At 42.0% G+C, this 18,595-nt stretch overlaps 1 protein-coding gene across 2 annotated transcripts in view; it reads left to right on the top strand.

Annotated features, from left to right (window-relative positions):
- LOC120457838 (retrovirus-related Gag polyprotein from transposon gypsy) overlaps window positions 1-18,595 on the top strand; it is a 442,838-nt gene that overhangs the window by 230,008 nt on the left and 194,235 nt on the right. The gene's annotated exons all lie outside the window — the stretch shown is intronic.

Here is an 18,595-nt window from a genome sequence, read left to right as displayed (position 1 = left end):
TTAACAAACCTTTTACCATCGAACTTTGTTCGCACCACTACCAGGAATAATGAGGGAAGGTATGTTGTGACTCTCCCATTCAAGACTCCTGACAGCATAAGCTTGGGACATTCAAGATCCATAGCTCTGTCTCAATTTCTCCGAAACAAGGTTCAAAAAGAACCCCGAATTGAGACTCCAATACGATTCGATAGTCCAGAAGTATTTGGACCTAGGCCACATGCGAGAGGTTCCTCCTAGTAATAATAGCGACAACTTTTACTTGCCACATAACGCAGTGTTGTATTTAAAGTATCAGCGACTTCCTTAATCCAGGACCAGTCCTCCAATTTGACCTCAGATTATTAAATGGCGTTTTTTCCGCTACGTATTCCACGCCGATATAACCAAGATGCATCGGCAGATCCTTGTTCATCCGCAACATACTCGCTTTCAGCGGATTCTCTTTCGCACCAAAGAAGAAAGAATCTGTGACTATGAGATGCAAACGGTCACGTTTGGCATTAACTGTGCCCCGTTCCTAGCCATCCGGGTTTTGCAACCTCTTTCCGAGGATATCCTTTCGCAATATCCCATCGCGAGTCAAATTCTAAAAAGGACGTTGACGATGTCCTGGCTGGCGCACACACCATATAGGATGCCATTGTGTCAAAATGTGAACTGCGGGAAGGTCTAGCGTGAGCAGGGTTCAACCTTAGGAAGTGGATCTTCTCCGCGACATTCGTATCCCTAGATGGGTACATTTCCATCCTCAGGCGCTTATTCAATATCATGGTTTTGTGATGCCTCCCAGAGCGCATGTGGAGCGGCAATATACGTTCGTGTAGAACGCAATGGTATGGTATCCACTCGTCTTCTTCCTGCAAAGACACGAGTTGCACCCATTAAGACAATATCTTTACCACGTTTAGAACTGTGCGGTGCCGTGCTGCTAGAACAATGCGCAGCGCTCCCTCCTTCCCTTCCAGAAGGCTCAAATTTTTAATTTTGAACTGAGTCGACGATTGTTTTGGCATGGCTACAAAAGCCTCCGTGGACTCCACGACTTTCGTGGCAAATCGGGTTGCGAAAATTGCCCAGAGCCCAGTTGACGAAACGTGGCACCATGTCAAGTCCGAACAGAACCCTGCCGATCTGGCAAGCCGAGGGGTGTCAGCTCAGGACTTACGGGATAGCCAGCTGTGGGGCAAGGGTCCCAATGGCTGAGTAGCGCACGAGAGCTGTGGCCCCTTAGCTCTGTTGGTATATCGGAAACGGACCTGGACGTTCAGTCAAAAATTGTTTTCTGGCCGTTCCGAATCCGTCTGATTTCTCCACGCGATTTTCCAACTTCAATCGAGCAGTCCGAGCAACTGCGATTATCGAGCGCTTCATAAGTCGATGCAAAAAGCCCGATATAATATTTCCTTTCGAATTTAGCGTAGACGAATTAGCCCAAGCACAAGAAAGGCTGATACAGTACACCCAAAGAGCAGGATTTGCGACAGTACCTTGGGTAACCTTAATCCATTCCTAGATCCAAAGGGAATTTAGAGAAGGCATCGGAGTCCTTAAGCTACGATGAGAAACATCCGATTATCCTTCCATATTCCAGTGACCTCATACGGCTCATGGCTCAGTTTACTCACAAGATTTCGTTGCATGGCGGGAGCCAGCTTATGACACGGCTCATCCGACCGAAGTTAAAAAACTTGTTGAAAGCCATAACAAACTCCTGTCGGGTTCGCACAATTCACTACAATCGCAACTCATTGGAGTTCTCCCCAAAGAGCGATCCACCTTCTCACGCCCGTTTACAGACACCGGTGTTGACATTGCCGTGCCCTTTGAGATATAATTATACTGGCAGAGTGTGTTTGATCACCACGACCTTTTCTATAAGGCAACTTCCTTCTACAAATACACCTCTAAGGAGCTTTCAACCCTCCTGTGTAAAATAGAAGCCTGCCTGAACTCCAGACCCCTCTCTCCTTCATCAGGGGATCCGACTGATCTGTTGGCCCTTACTCCAGGCCTTTTTCTAATTGGGCCTCTCCTCGCAGCACCCAATGAGTGGTGCCTGGGAAGAGGTATCAGCGCTCATCCTGTCGCTAACGACTTTGTCCGGGTAGTCGACCTCCTCACAAGCAGAGGAACAGTCAGGAGACCAGTAGCGGAACTGGTACTTTTTCCGACCCAGCTGTGATTCCGGATCTTTCCTTCTTCTACGTGCTTGTCATGTTTGCGTCTCTACAGTGTTCCGTAAAATAATTCTCAAAACTCTCTATATCCCCTACAAGCAGTTCACAAAAATGACTCCACGACCACGCAACAACAACAACTCCCATCCTGAATTCGCGAGAGTCTTCCAGTGCCGCATCTGCCGAGGATGCGCAGGATCCCGGCGTTCGGCCTAACAACGCGTCGGCCAGGAGTAGCCGTGCTCGGCGGTTATACGCACTCCGGTGACGGAAGCCACCAAGTTCAATGTGATCCTCAAAATGGAAACCCAGATCCAACTCCGTACCCCGTCCAGGGGGAGTCTTTCTAGAATCACATGATCTGGTGGGACCGGAAGCGTTTGCCACACTGATTCTTAAAATTTTGTTACACATTTTTCACCGGAAGCGGAGTTGTTGGAGCTGAAACGCTTACCAAGATTCCACAACCAGAATACGACGAGCTAACGATGGCAGCCTGGTGCCTGAATATCGGATGCCTCTCCCTCGGTCCAAGTTGTTTTTCAAGATCAGGCACTAATATGCCGACGTATCAACAGAAAATGAGAAATTGCACTGGCGGCAATGCAGTTCCAACGTTAGGGCCGTCTGATATCGGCGCGATTGGAGCGAATTTAGTATAACTTCGACATCTATGAGGACGGTCACGAGATCCTCGTACGTGGTTTGGGCTTCATTGAAGTTTTTCAGTAGTTTACTGATTTAATCACCGTCTCCTAAAGACACGAAAATTGGATGGTCTATGAGGAATACAACAGAATGAGAGTCCTTTGCATGCGCTGTAGGACACCAGTGCCCCGATAGATTCAGGTTCAAGAAGTTCGGTCCTGAACTCGTTAATTTTGCTGCTAGCTCAAACTGCGTTGTCGCCGTAGACGTGTGATAAACCTTCCGATTCAGAAGAGGAAAGCATTGGTCTTAAGCCCGGAAACTGCTAGATTCGAAGCGCTTTCGATTAAACGAAAATTAAAGACCATCTTTTATAGTGTCACCTGCCTTGAAAATATACGTAGGTCCGTTGGACCCACTTGTTGTGTGTGTGCTACATCTTTGGTAATTGTTTATGGTGTTAGTTTTGTTTTTGCTTCGATAAAAACGATTTTACCTGTAACATGGCCATCATCGATGTAATCTATCTCCTTGATTCTAATTTGCAGCTGTGATAATTGCCAAAAAAAACTATTCCAAAATTTGAAAATGGCAGTCGAGCGATTCCGGTGTTTCTCTGCGGCTACTAATGCGAAATACTAATGTTCTTCTGCTGGGAAAATCATACCAAGTGCAGCTAGAGGTTCTTTACTATCAAATTCTCGGATCCAATATTCAGAAAACAACTTCTAAGCTGCGGAAAAGTGTGGGTGCATAGCTACATTTGGAATATAGATAAATCAAACAGTCTATGTGTATACTTACAGCTCGCGATATGACCGTGCTGGTGGTTTGTAACGGCGCTCTTCGTTCTTATGTCGTAAGTTATTGCATGACACGTGTTTCAAATCACTGATCAGATGAGCCAAGACAATTCTTGGCGCTAAGGTGGCCCAGACCGATGATATGAGACTTACTCCTCCAGTTTGGTGATGATCCACATTTGTCACAAATATTATTAGGCACACATACTCACAAGTCTGTACAGTGGTGCACCAGTCTGGCCATGTGTAGACATTTTTTTCATTTTTGTATTTGTATTTTGTCTTGTAAAGTTCTATCGATTTTCCAAAATGCTTTTCTCTCTTGATTTCAATTGTAATATTGATTTTTAATGCCATTGGATGCCAAATATGTTAATTTTTTTAAAATTATTGTTGGATCGTATAAGTTTAAAGGACCGACACGTGACTTTTGCCTCCACTTTTACATTACCGCTGCCGCAACATGGTTACATTTTTAAAGCACAAAGCGGCTGTAATTTTTAATAGAGTGGTACGCTTAGCGGCCTCCCTGTCCAGATCTGCCCTAACTTAATTTGACGATTCCCTTTTGCATGTGAGGATGGAGCTGATCGGCGAGCTAAACAAACATTCAGAAAAAATTCTTACCGAGCTTAAGGAACTTGATTTGAACGAAATTGAAAGTAATCTGAGTCAGAAATGTATATGATGTTCTCATAACTCTTTAAAAGCGCACCTCGCAAATGCACTTTATCTTAACCTTTTCTGACAGCATTTGGACGGCATTTTGGCAAGTTGACAAAAAGGAATAAGCATTTAAAGGACTCCGCCTTCAGAAATTTAACTCCAACGTGGGAATCATTGCCATAATTTCTGAAGATGAGATACAGGACTCTGGAGACTACGGATACCTGATATACATTCGTCAGGTAACCAGGTGGGAAGTAATTTTACATCTAATATGCGTAGGTCAGCCATTCTCGCAAAACCTCTTACAAATCTTAACTCCGAACTGGGAAAATCGACTTAAAGAAGTATTATGACTCACCCTGACTCATGAATTACCTTAAGAATGGTCATCAATCGAGACAGTGTAACTCCGGCAAAAGCCGTGCATGTAGATCTAAGCAACACACTCTACCTCAGCTGGGAAACTTAGCCTCATCTTCGTCACACGAAAAATCACAGCTTACTGAAATGATTTCATTTAATCATACCATGAAACCATTTTTATTGCCCGGCTCTTCTTTAGCTCTTATTGCAGACGATTTAAGTAAGGATGTGGTACTCCTAGCCACTGCCACCTTGTTAGTAAATAACCGGTTGGTGGTTGTTCCACCTAATAAAAAAAACCCCAAATTGGGGAACGTGCTACTATGGAAGAGCTTGACTGTGAAGCAATCCATTTATGTGCGTTGAAGTTATTTTTTCCTCATCATTGCGTCATGAAAAAGGACAGCACCACCACAAAGTTTCGCGTAGTTTTTGCGGACAATTTGTCTATGAATGAGCAGGCGACATTTCCAGTGGGTGCTGAGATTCTTCGCCGTGACTTTTAGGTTGATGATTTGATATCTGGGCCAGCTCCACAAAAGAGGCAATCAACATAATGCAGCAGAACTCCGCACTCTTGTCCAGATGCTATATTAAACTAAGGAAGTGGTACTCAACTGTACCATCCATTTTGAAAGTAGTTTTCTAAAATGATAGGTAGTCTCTTCTGAAGTTTGACGATTGAAGCGATTTTACAAAAACGCTAGGCCTAGTCTGGTATCCGATGTCTGTTCAGTTGTTTTTATTTTCAACCCTTCTATCAATAGCAAGGGCAGGAATTGACCGTTACAATGGAATGGAGCTCCATTCCAAATGCTTTAAGTCCGGCAGATATTATTTCTTGAAGAGCTCTTCCCGCCGAACTTAACGAGTCCTCTCTCTGGGCCCATGGACCACTCTACGAAATACGTGCGGCTAGCTCAGAAGATTTCGCTCGTCCCACCAAATTTATATTAAAACGTGATCACCCGGTTCCTTTGATCTATATTCTTGCCTAGATTGTTACTACGATTTGATTATCCGGTGACGTGTTCGCTCTTACGTCGTGGAACTGGATACTCGCCTGGTACTGCCGCGGTCACACGTGATTGGTGGTGAGAAGAACGCTGTGGGCTTAAGGAAGCTTCACCGTTCCCAGACTAGGGTGAAAAAGTGCTGAGCTCTAAAGGCGGACACCTCGGTAGGCGCAACTTCCTGTCCCTTCCTCTGTCCCGGCCGGTCCCGCCAAACACCTGTTCAGTTCCTACCGACGCTCCGCGTAATCGTCCTGCTTACGCCGCAGTCCCTGTAGCAAGACGCCCAGGGAAAGACGAACATTCCACCCTACCCTTTCTCTCTACCTGGTGCGCACAGACCTGGGTGGTCTGCTCAGCGGATTCGTCTGCTGTCTCGCCGCTCTCGTCGTCCTGAGTGGTGAGGACCGTGACGCTGGGTGCCCGTCACTTGGACTGAGGATTGTAGTCGTATGCGGACTCACGGTAGCTAAGGGTTGCGGTTCCCAAAGCAAACGCCTGGTGAAACAACATTACGCCAAGCCCACGTCTGCTCTGACTGGTGGCGCCGGTACCACGCCTGCTCGGACACACCAGGCAAACACCTGCTACACGTACGTAGTCTCCGACACAGTCGACCGGGTCTTCACCACAATTCCTGCACCTTCTTGGGGTCCCTGTTCCGTTTGGTGCCGCCTGTTGAATGCATCCGGATCCGGACTAACCATGCTTCGTCGTTTTGGACCTCAGCTACCTGTGTCTCAATTCGGAGACTTTCCTTGTCCCAAACGTCTCGTCGTAGCGATTTTGTTCCTTGCTGACTATCACGGCTGTAGCTCCCCTCCAAACATATTGGATCAAGATTTTTCTATGTATCATTAAATCCGATAATATTCCAAAGGGGTCAAAAACGGACATGACAAGGCTTTGTATTTGGCGCTTAGGGGTGCATTTCTCTTCTTTTTCAATTTCATTGTCGACACTGTTCAATTTGAAATGGAACCAAAATTTTCAGTCTTACTATCCCAATACATTCCCAAAATTTTGTCTGTGGAATCGCAACTCATGTGAACGGTTTGTTCAACCGCGCTGTTTTCTTTTGTATCATTTAATATTTCTTGAATTTGCTTGGAATTAGATACAAAGCCTCTCAAATTTTCCCATCCTGTGTACTCTCTTGACTTCCTGACTGATCTCCAATGCTTCTTTTTTGGTCTTAAAACTAACAACGTAGTCATCTACATATGCCTCGTCTGAATGGCATCGATAACTTCTTCCTTGAAACATTCAGCATTTTGTGTGTTGATTTTCTTTACGTATTGTGCACAACAGGCAGAGCATGCTGCTCCAATTATAAGGACATCTTATATGTTTCAACCTGAGCATTACGATTGCCATGTCTCCAAAGGAATCTTAAAGAATCCTGATCTTATTTTTGAACTTGTACCTGTGTTCAGACGACCACGAATATATTTAAAAACTTACAATTTTGGGCTCCGTTCATATCTTGTGTAAATGAATCGAGAGTGTTAAATCTATATCTAGGATTTTGCTATCTAAGGCGATATGGGTGCAGTGGTCAAAAACATATAATCTGAGTGCACACCACATGAGTCAGCCATTGGAGATTCCTTAGTGGGAGACCACAGATAAGGTTCTCGCCGCTTAAGATATGCAGATGTGACGGAGCGTGGGACCTCGATAAAGCGGGGACCATTTACTTTAAGATGCGATTCTCATGTCACCTTCTTAAAGCGAAGATATTTCTAAAAAAAAACCGTTTCTTACAAAAACTCTCTTTCGTTTTGGTCAATCTGCAGTTTCCCCCCACCCGAGGTGAGGGACTCAGAAAAAAGGCCAGCTTCTTAAAGCAACGCAAAACAACACTTGCAGGAAGCAAAATAATTGACTCTTATTCACCCTCTATGGTAAGGAACAGAGTATAAATAAAAAAGTAAAAGGATAGAAAAAGAGTCCTTATTGATTAAAAAAAAATTGTCCAACTACAAAAATTGTTGGTTCATATAAATTTTGTGGTCGAGAAATCGACAAAAAAAATTATTAACAAAGTGTTTATAGTGGGCGTATTTCGAGGCCATAAACATCGAAAAAAAGTATTGTGAAAAGTGAATCCCAAAAATAATCCTAAAAATAATAATTCCAGCATAAACAAAAAAAAAAAAATATAAAACCACCTCAAAGTGAAATAACTCCATCTATGTAAGAGACCATATCAAAAAAAAAAAAAACTAACGTCCCAAAATCAAAACCTACAGTGCGCCACCGAAATTTAAGTGCGCCACATAAATTTAACCACCTCAAGTGCGCCTCCTAACTCAAACCACCTCCAGTGCAAGTGCAAAAAAAAAGCCGCCCGCAAGGCAAAAACAGTTATGAAAAACTAAAAAAATAAAAATCATCATAAACATCGACGTCAACGGAGCCTAGTTAGAGAGGGAAGAAACGCACCGCAAAACGCAGCAGCAGCAACAACAACAGCAGAAGTGAAAACGACGGCAGCTAAGTCAACTAAAGTTTTTTTTTGATTATATACACATATATAATTAAATAATCGCAATACTTATATGTAAAAAAAATATAATTTTATTTTACTGAATGATTACAATGTTATATTTATAGTTGAGAAAAATACCGACCGCTTATAATTAGGCCTCAAACTGAACTCTGATAACTACTCTGATTTGATTGACCTTCAAGCCTCGGTTTCGAGCTTTTCTAATATGGACTTTAGACTTTAGGGTTCTGATCAAATGAAGGGAGAGAGCTTTGGAGTTGCAGACTTTAATTGTCTTTGCATTTCTCTTGGATTCAAGTGCATTCGCTCTTGGATACAAGTGCTCTTAGATTCTTATAATTTTGTTTATTGAAATCTAATATTTCTGTTTTTCGGGATTGCGAGTTCGAGCTTTGAACGTGGGAACGCGACGATGATGCGAGGGCTTAAGCAAGGAATGTACATCCAGAGTAGTGGGTGTGTATTTGGGTGTAAATGTTGTATGTGTATTATTGTGTAGGCATGTGCTTAAGTCTTAGGGACTTATGGATATGTCACTTTATATATATAACTATAGAAAAATATACACATATTCATACATGCATTCATACATATATATACATTACATTGTGACGATCTGTCGGTGCTCGGATGGCCAGGCCGATTAGGTCTGCTAATTATGAAAAGATTTTTGAGGCCCATTAGGTCTGCTAATGGTGAGAAGAGTTTAGAGGCCTATTAGGTCTGCTAGTTACACACGCGGGCCGGTGAAGCGAGCCGGAGAATAAGACGTAATACCCAAAGGCTACTATGGTTAGTTAGATAGCACGTCGTTGCCAGCCTCCTAGGGCTCTGTCGACTCCTTACCGCTGATCTTGCTCTGTTCCTGCTAGTTCCTCCTGGAGGTCTCGTCGCCGATTTCCGGCCTAACTGAATGCCTTCCAGAGGGCTGGGTTGCGCCTTATATTGCGGTTTGGGCGGAGGGTAGTGTGCCCGCATATCCCAACTGATTTAAAGCTACATTAGTGTGGTCGATCTATTCCGGGCCAGTGTGACCCTTCGCGCACGATCTTGGCGCGCTCACGCGTTGTGTTTGAATTTAAATGAGGGTTGTGTGCTTTACTTCAATTAATTTCATTAACTTCATGTTTTCTCTGCTTAAATACTATGTGCGCGTTCGGCGCGTCACAACATAAAGAAAATTTATACACACATACATATAAGAAGAAGAACATTTTGTTGTATTCAAACAAAACAAGAGAGAACGCTATAGTCGAGTTCCCCGACAATCTGATACCCGTTACTCAGCTAGTGAAAGTGCGAAGGAGAGTCTTCAACACTGACAGTTTTAGGCGGTTTGTGGGCGTTAGAGTGGGCGTGGAAAAAGTGTTTTGGCAAATCGATAGAAATTTACAAGACTAATACAAAAATGAAAAAATATCAAAACATTTTTTAAAAGTGTGGGCGTAGCAGGTTTGAGCGGTTTGTGGGCGTTAGATTGGGCGTGGCAAAAACTTTTTTGACAAGTCGATAGAAATTTATAACACCAATACAAAAATGACAAAATATTAAAAAAAATTTCAAAAGTATGGGTGTGGCAGTTTTGGGCGGTTTGTGGGCGTTAGAGTGGGCGTGGCAGCATGATTCGATAAACTTGCGCTGCGTCTATGTCCCTGGAGTCTGTATGCTTAATCTCAACTTTCTAGCTTTTGTAATTCCTGAGATCTCGACGTTCATACGGACAGACAGACTGACAGACGGACGGACAGACGGACATGGCCAAATCGACTCGGCTAATGATCCTGATCAAGAATATTTATATGGTGGTAAAACAATTAAAAGAACAAGTGAACCGGTGCATGGCCGTTAATGTGAACATCAGCAAAAACAAACAACAGCAAGTGCTCGCTCCAAGTAACCTGAGAGCCGAATAGCAGCCAAAGCGTGCTACAAAAAAAAAGAAACCGAACTCATTCATACTTTTATATTATATATATGTATACTCCACTTAGTGTATTTTTTTTTATTTTTGTGTTTGTGTATATCTTATTATTGTTCGGTTACAATTAATTGGTGCACGAATGTATATGTATGTATAACTCCAACATTATACAATTATATGTTAAAAAATTTAACAAATAGGCTCTACAATTATATGAGAGCCACACTAAAAAACCTAAAGAGATCCAATTATTATCCGACGTTATAGAATTCCTAGAGCAAAGATTAAGTTCTATTAGCTCAGTTCAGGATGAGAATCCCGTCAAAGAAAAAATAGTTAAGAAAGAATTTTCTGCTAACGGTTATCCCATTTCCAAAGGTTGGGGACACACATTGGTACAATACCACAAATTTAAAAATTAAAATCCATCAGAATAGATGGAAAAAATGAAAAAGGCAAGATGTGTTGCGTACACCCTTTTCGTGAGATCGTAAGACTTTAAAGATTCAAAACCAGAATCTAAAAGCAGGGTAAGGGATTGCGACAAAGAAAATGCAAATCGACAATAAACGAGTCTCCGATGACCCGGTCAGCGGCCGCAATAGATTGCAGAAAGAAAATAAAATCAACACCAGTTCCGGGCACACATCCCCGAAGGGGGTATTGACTCCCCAAAATAGGGGAAAGCGAGAAAAATGATTTCTAGTTGGGAACACTTGGCATAGAAGACTAATAGATCAAAAAAAGCTCTATGCCGGTATAAAAAGACCATTGCTCACCGATGAAAAGTCAGTCAGTACCCGTCAGTACACCCGTAGTCCGTCGGTACCCGGGATAACATCCGTAGTCAATACCCAGAGGTAGTCATCCGTACATCAAATACCCGGGCAATTATCCTTCTGTCCATCGAGGGGAAGACTCAGGGATAACTCCAGTCTCGAAGAAAAACGTCAAGGAGCAAGGACACTAGCATCCTTTAAAAGAAATAACAGGACTAACAAGGAACACACTTTGAAGGAAGACCATAGTTCCACAAAACTCTCAGGATGGGCCGCAAGGAGTCTAAGGCCTCCGACAACACAGAAAATGTGATAAACACCGTGGAGGTTGTCGACCACAAACAGGAAATAGAAGGAGTACCACATACCCTGGAATTCATCGCTGCTATACTGATCTTCCTGGCTCTGTTAAAGATCGTAAAAATGTACAAGAGATCCGTACAGCGGAGAAGGGACCATCACCATGCCCTGGACAGGATTGCATCCGCTGTCCCACAAAGTGCTTAATTAAAACAAGAGAGAACAAGGCAGCTAAAAAAGATTCGGCGCAATCCGATCAATCGGTTGTGGAGGGAGTCCAGCCTGGGATTGCTAAAGATTCCGTTTTGTCCGCACTGGTTTCTCAACCGGTGATTCCATCCGTCCCGAATTGTTTACCACCACAAAGAAATATTGAGTCCGGACTACCGGCTCAAGTTGGCACTTCAGAAATACAACCTGCAGTGCCAAAACCCCTCTCGGTGGTTCCACTAAAGAAACAAATTTTTGTTTCTCGGCTTTCCGCTGATCAAACATAATCTGATGTACTGTCTTATATACAAAACAAAACAAAAGCCGACAACATAAAAGTGGAAAAATTTAACTTTTCTTATGCTAGGGACATCTCATCTTTCAAGATAACTGTCCCAAATGAGCTATTCTCAACCATATGTTCTGGTGCTTTTTGGCCGGAAAGCATGATTGTGAAAGAGTTTGAAGCTAAGATTAAAAATAGAAAAAAAGGGCCCGTGGGAATTAAACTTCCCACAAGTGGCCAGATCACTGCCCCATCCTCCTCTACTACTTCGACTTCTTTATCTTCAAAAAACTAAAATCTAGTCTCACTATCTGTTATCAAAATGTAAGAGGCTTGTGTAGTAAACTTACTAATTTGTATTCTAATAGTCTTTCCTTTGCATCCCATATTATTGTGTTTACAGAGACTTGGTTAAAACCGGAGATACTTAACTCCGAAGTTTTCACAGGTATGTACACAGTATACAGGCATGATCGTCCCTCCAGGCGGGGAGGTGGAGTCCTAATTGCTGTTAGGTCTACCCTCACGTCAGTGGAGGTACTTTTTGACGAGTTCCGTAACTTAGAATTCTTATGCGTAAAGCTGTCATTTTCTGATAGCTATGTTTATATTACGTGCTCGTACATTCCGCCGTCTTCTGAATTTCCTGAATATATTAACCATTTGTCCGCTATCCAATCCGTTACAAACAGACTGTCCGATAGGGACCAACTAGTTGTCCTAGGTGACTTTAATATACCAGGCACTAAGTGGTCCACAGAGGAACAGTCGAATATTCTCCTGCCTATAGCACAGCATGACTTTATTGACGGCTTACTTGACATATCGTTGTCGCAAGTTAATTATATTCGAAATTCTCTTGGTCGTTTATTGGATCTATGTTTTGTTTCAAGTCCTGAAAGTGTGTTTCTGACTAGAGTAGCACCTCTTAGTCAACCTGAAGATCCATACCATCCAACTTTCGAGGTGACAATCGACACAGGTACCGTAATAAAAGAGAGGCCAGAAAAGTCAACCAAACGAATTCATTGTTTTCGTAAGGCAAACTTTCAGAGGCTAAATCTTTTTATATCTGGCTTTAATTGGTCCGATCTATATTCTTGCAACATAATGGCCGATGCCATAGATATTTTTTATAATGCAATTAAATCATTCTTCAACTCTTGTGTTCCGATGTACTATCCGTCTACCTCTAACAAACCTCCTTGGTTTAATAAAGAGTTGACACATCTAAGAAATGTTAGGTCCAGACTTTATATAAAATTTAAAAATACCGGTTCTCAATCTATATTTTCTAAATATGTAAGTGCTCGGTTAAATTTTACCGTGCTTAATGCTCAGTGTTATAAGAATTATTTAAACCGTTGTAAGTTCCAGTTCGCACAGGATCCCAAACAGTTTAATAATTTCGTTAACACTAAGCGCAAAACAACTAGTTACCCTTCCTCGCTATTTTTTGAAAATACTTCGGTAACATCGGATCAGGCAATAGCCGATCTATTTGCCAAGTTTTTTCAAACCACATATTCTACGTTACCTCATTCCGTACGACCTTACTCTTACGCGGTATCAAAGTCAAATTTAATATTCTGCCCCACTTTAAACGAAAGCTCACTGCTTTATGATCTTCAGCGAGCTAAGCCTGTCTATTCGCCAGGTCCCGACGGAATTCCTGGCTGTGTGCTTAGATTCTGTGCGGAAGCCTTGTGCAAACCTCTACTAAAACTGTTTAAATTATCTTTGGAATCTACTCAGTTCCCCCAAATATGGAAGGAGTCCTTTGTGATCCCTCTCCATAAAAAAGGTAGCAAATCGGATGCAAGCAATTACAGAGGAATCTCCAAATTGTCTGCTATCCCTAAGCTTTTTGAAAACATTATCACTCCTCATTTGCAGCACCTTTGTAGGTCAATTATTTCACCATGTCAGCATGGGTTCATGAAACGCAGATCAACAACTACTAACCTTCTGGTTACAGAAACCTACAGGGTTTCAAAAATAATCTTCAAACAGATGTCATTTATACGGATTTCAGTAAAGCATTCGACTCTGTTAACTAATAAAAAAACTTGATTTATTAGGTTTCCCTGTTGATCTCCTAAATTGGATTCTAAGTTATCTGAATGGCAGGACGCAACGGGTCCTCTTTAAAAACTCTCTTTCTTGTATTCTCCGAGTCACATCCGGCGTCCCACAAGGGAGCCACCTAGGTCCGCTCCTTTTTACCTTATTTATTAACGACCTTCCCTTAATAATAAATCATTCGCGTGTACTAATGTACGCTGATGATGTAAAATTATGCTTGCAATATAAGGACATTTCTCGCCATTTGGACTTACAATCCGATCTAGATTGCTTTCAAACCTGGTGCCGTGATAACGTATTAAACTTAAATGGCTCTAAGTGTAAAGTTATGACCTTTTGTCGTGCCAACTCAATGCACGCCACTTACACTTTAAGTGGCTGCTCTTTGGACAGAATCACACATGTTGATGATCTTGGTGTTCTTCTGGACCCTAAACTTAAATTTTCAGACCATATTTCGTCTATTGTCAATAAGGCCAGGGGTGTGCTTGGTTTTATAAAACGGTGGTCAAAGGAATTTGATGATCCTTGACCAAAACATTATTTATTTCTCTAGTCCGTCCGATCCTCGAGTATGGATCACCTGTTTGGAGTCCACAATATGAAGTTTACTCGGACCGCATTGAATCGGTTCAAAAGAACTTCTTACTTTTTGCCTTACGGCGCCTTAATTGGGATGCAAACCGTAGATTACCTCCTTATTCGAATAGATTAATGTTAATTAACACCCTCCTTAGCTAACCGTAGAACGATGCTTGGAACAGTCTTTATTTTTAACCTTATTCGTGGTGAAGTGGATAGTCCCGACCTGGTTAGTCGGCTAAACTTCACTGTTCCAAGCAGATTTACTAGAAATTACGTACCTCTAATTTTAAATCATTGTAGATCTAACTATGAGTTGCATGATCCCTACAGAGTATTATGTTCTGACTATAATAGATTCTATCCTATTATCTCTAATTCTGACTCTCTGCCGTTTTTAAAGCGATCAATACTAACGTACTTAACGAATTTTTAGATATTACTACTAGCATACATATATTTCCTCGTCCTTTACTGTCTTCTATATCGCGTCTATCTTCCCGCGATTCGAGCCGTACAATACACGGCAGCGCCCCTCGGTCGGTTGGGCGGGAGGGGTGGCCGTGGGACTAGCGCGAAAAAAAAAAAAAAAAAAAAAAAAACGCTATAGTCGAGTTTCCCGACTATCTGATACCCGTTACTCAGCTAGTGAAAGTGCGAAGGAGAGTCTTCAACACTGACAGTTTTTGGTCTTGTGGGCGTTACTCGTAGAGTAAAAGGGTATACTATATTCGTTGAAAAGTATGTAACAGGCGGAAGGAAGCGTTTCCGACCATATAAAGTATATATATTCTTGATCAGGATCAATAGCCGATTCGGTTTGGGCATTTCCGTCTGTCCGTCCGTCTGTCTGTCCGTATGAACGTCGAGATCTCAGGAACTACAAAAGCTAGAAAGTTGAGATTAAGCATTCAGACTCCAGGGACATAGGCGCATCGCAAGTTTGTCGAATCATGCTGCCACGCCCACTCTAACGCCCACAAACCGCCCAAAACTGACACGCCCACACTTTTGAAAAAGGTTTTAATATTTTTTCATTTTTGTATTGGTCTTCTAAATTTCTATCGATTTGCCAAAAAACATTTTGCCACGCCCACTCTAACGCCCACAAACCGCCCAAAGCTGCCACGCCCACACTTCTGAAAAATGTTTTGATATTTTCTCATAATTGTATTAGTCTTGTAAATTTCTATCGATTTGCAAAAAAAAAATTTTTTCCACGCCCACCCTAACGCCTACAAATTGCTAAAAACTGTCAGTGTTTAAGACTCTCCTTCGCACTTCCAACAGCTGAGTAACGGGTATCAGATAGTCGGGGAACTCGACTATAGGGTTCTCTCTTGTTTTATTTCTACACCATTAGTAAATATAAGTATATTTGTGTCAGGTTCAAAGAAAAATATCTTATTGTTAGCCTCATTCAGGCAATTTATTTCATTAATAGAACCTAAATATTTTGTGTTAAATAAATAAAAATTACTTTTCAGCGACGAGTATCCGCCTTGTTTTTTTTTAATCAAAAACAAGAGCATTCAGAGCGACGTTTGTAGTCGTGAATAGCCAACAATTTTTGTTGACGTGCGCACCTTTGCTTAGTGATGAATTCGATACTCCTCGCTAAAAACCAGTTATAGCCAACTTAACATAATTTTTGTATGCTAGCTTTTTAATTCTTCTTTTGTATTACATGGCACTAGCCAACAATCTATTACTCAATAAAACTATGCTATTATTGTAACTACACAAAATGAGTAGGTAAACATTTCCAGAAGGGGTGCTGACGCGAGAAGTGGAGTAGGTCAAAAACAACCTTCACAAAAGGGGATGGTATTGCGCGGCCCGCGACGATCCATCAGGCATGCGGACTCATGAAGGAGAGGGAACGTGGCCGAAACATTGCCCGATCGTATTACGATCAAGCTACAGCTTGTGGGGCAGTGGGGACTGTTGACTGACGAACGGTACGAACCGATTCAGGCACTACTAATATTTTTTCTCGTTATGTTAGAGAGGTGAGGGGCTTACCAAGATCCCACGACCCAAAATCGACGAGCTTACGCCGGCATCTTGGTGCCCGAACATCGGATGCCCCTCCCTTGGCCTGTGTCCTTTCCAGGACGAATACACCGACGTAACAGATGGTTATAATAAAAAATGCCTTAGCGATATATCGTGTTTCATTTGTAAAAAAAAAATAATAATCATGGCATGCTTCATCAAAAGATAGAAAAAGTAAACACACTTAGGACGTCGGATCAAGCCTTATTGGCTACGGCTAGGGTTCAAATAAAAACCTCTAAAGGTAATTAGGAAAATTTTAAAGCTTTGATTGACAGTGGGTCACCATGCACTATCATTTCTGAAGAATCTATCTATGAAGAATTATATCTCAAACAGAAATAAGTGGAGTATCTTCCATAGGAAAGTTCATCTCCAAGCACAAAACATTAATTTCAATTAAAAATTCTCTTAAAAATTTAAAAATTTAAGCATTAATACTCCCAAAAATATTGAAGACTCTTCCAGTTAGCAATATTGGTGTTGATAAAGAAAAATGAAAGAACTATAAATTAGCTGATTCCGATTTTAATAAGCCAGGTAATATTGATCTCATTATTGGGGCTGACTTATACACTCACATTCTGCAGAATGAGTGAGCTCCTGGGGCAGAAAACTAATTTCGGGTGGATTGTTTCTGGATGTAAAAAATCCAAGGGAAAGGAGACAATTGTAGGAACAATGATTGAGTTAAAAGATTTAGATCGATTTAGATTTAGATTGGGAAGTTGAAGATTAAGACAAAAGTGATATCGAGTCTGAAATATGTGAAAATAAATTCACTAAAACTACTAAAAAAGTTACTACTAAGTAATCTGATTATCCAGACGTCTCTGCTCTCCCGTCGTAGGGCTAGATGCTCTGTCCAGCGACCCCGTTCCTTCGTTGTTGGGCGCTCGTCACTCGGGCTAAGAATTGTTGTACTACGCAGACTCACGGCAGCTAACGGCTGCGATCCCCAAGGCAAACGTCGTCTGGTTAGGCCTGCTGACGCCGGCCGCTTTTCCTGTGCCCTCCTTGGTTTGGCTTCGCCTGTTGAATGCCTCTGAGCTACCCGTGCTTCGTCGTATTGGACCTCAGCTACCTGCGTCTCAATTCGGAGACTTTCCTTGTCCCGAACGTCTTGACGCTGTAGCTCCTCTGCTGACTTCGTACTTCACGTTGTGGACTGGTATACTTGTTATCCTTGACTGTCCCAGCTTCCAGCGCTCATCCTGCTTATATAGGCCTCCTTTAACGGTTCATCCCTCTGGTCTGCAGTCTCCGGATCCAACGTCCACGTTTTCACCGTTGGCCCGGTGCAAGGTTCAACTTGTACCGTTATTCGCCTTTAAACCTTCAGAGGCTCCACACTCTCTTTCTCCAGTTCCAGAGTCTCCGAACACTCTTCTCTCAGAGTCTCCGAACTCTCTTTCTCCAGTTCAGAGTCTCCAAACTCTCTTTTTCCCATGTTCAGAGTCTCCGAACTCTCTTTCTCCAGTTCAGATTTTCCAAACTCTCGTCTTCCACTGCCGTTACTATGCGTTGACTCGTTGCGTAACTGGCAACGGCAGATTCTCCAAACTCTCGTCTTCCACTGCCGTTACTATGCGTTGACTCGTTGGTCACCACCATCCGCATTTATGCGGAGTTTTAACTCCTCACACACCTTAGGAGATTCGAAAAAACAAGCTATAGCACGTTATATGAATTTGGAAAAAAAATTAAAAAGAAATGAAAAACTTAAGGTTGCCTATACTAAATTCATGAAACAATATATGGATTAAGGACATATGGATGAAGTGCAGGATGAAGGAAAATATTTTTTACCGCACAAGGCTGTGATTCGCGACTTAAGCCTGACGAAATTAAAAGAAGTTTTTGGTGCTTCAGCAAAAACTACAAATGATAAAAGTTTGAACGACATAATGCGGATTGGGCCACGAGTTCAGAAAGATATTTTTGACATTATTATTAAATGGAGAAAACGGGAATTCGTGATTGCGGCGGACATTGAAAAAATGTACCGACAAATAAAAATAAATAAAATAGATCAAAAATATCAATATATTTTATGGAGAAATTCTCTAGAACAAACAATAGAGAACGCTATAGTCGAGTTTCCCGACTATCTGATACCCGTTACTCAGCTAGTGGAAGTGCGAAGGAGAGTCTTTGACACTGACTGTTTTTGGCGGTTTGTG

Source organism: Drosophila santomea, unplaced genomic scaffold (genome assembly GCF_016746245.2).
Source record: "Drosophila santomea strain STO CAGO 1482 unplaced genomic scaffold, Prin_Dsan_1.1 Segkk83_quiver_pilon_scaf, whole genome shotgun sequence".
NCBI lineage: Eukaryota > Metazoa > Arthropoda > Insecta > Diptera > Drosophilidae > Drosophila > Drosophila santomea.
This window is presented reverse-complemented; position numbering and strand designations above follow the sequence as displayed.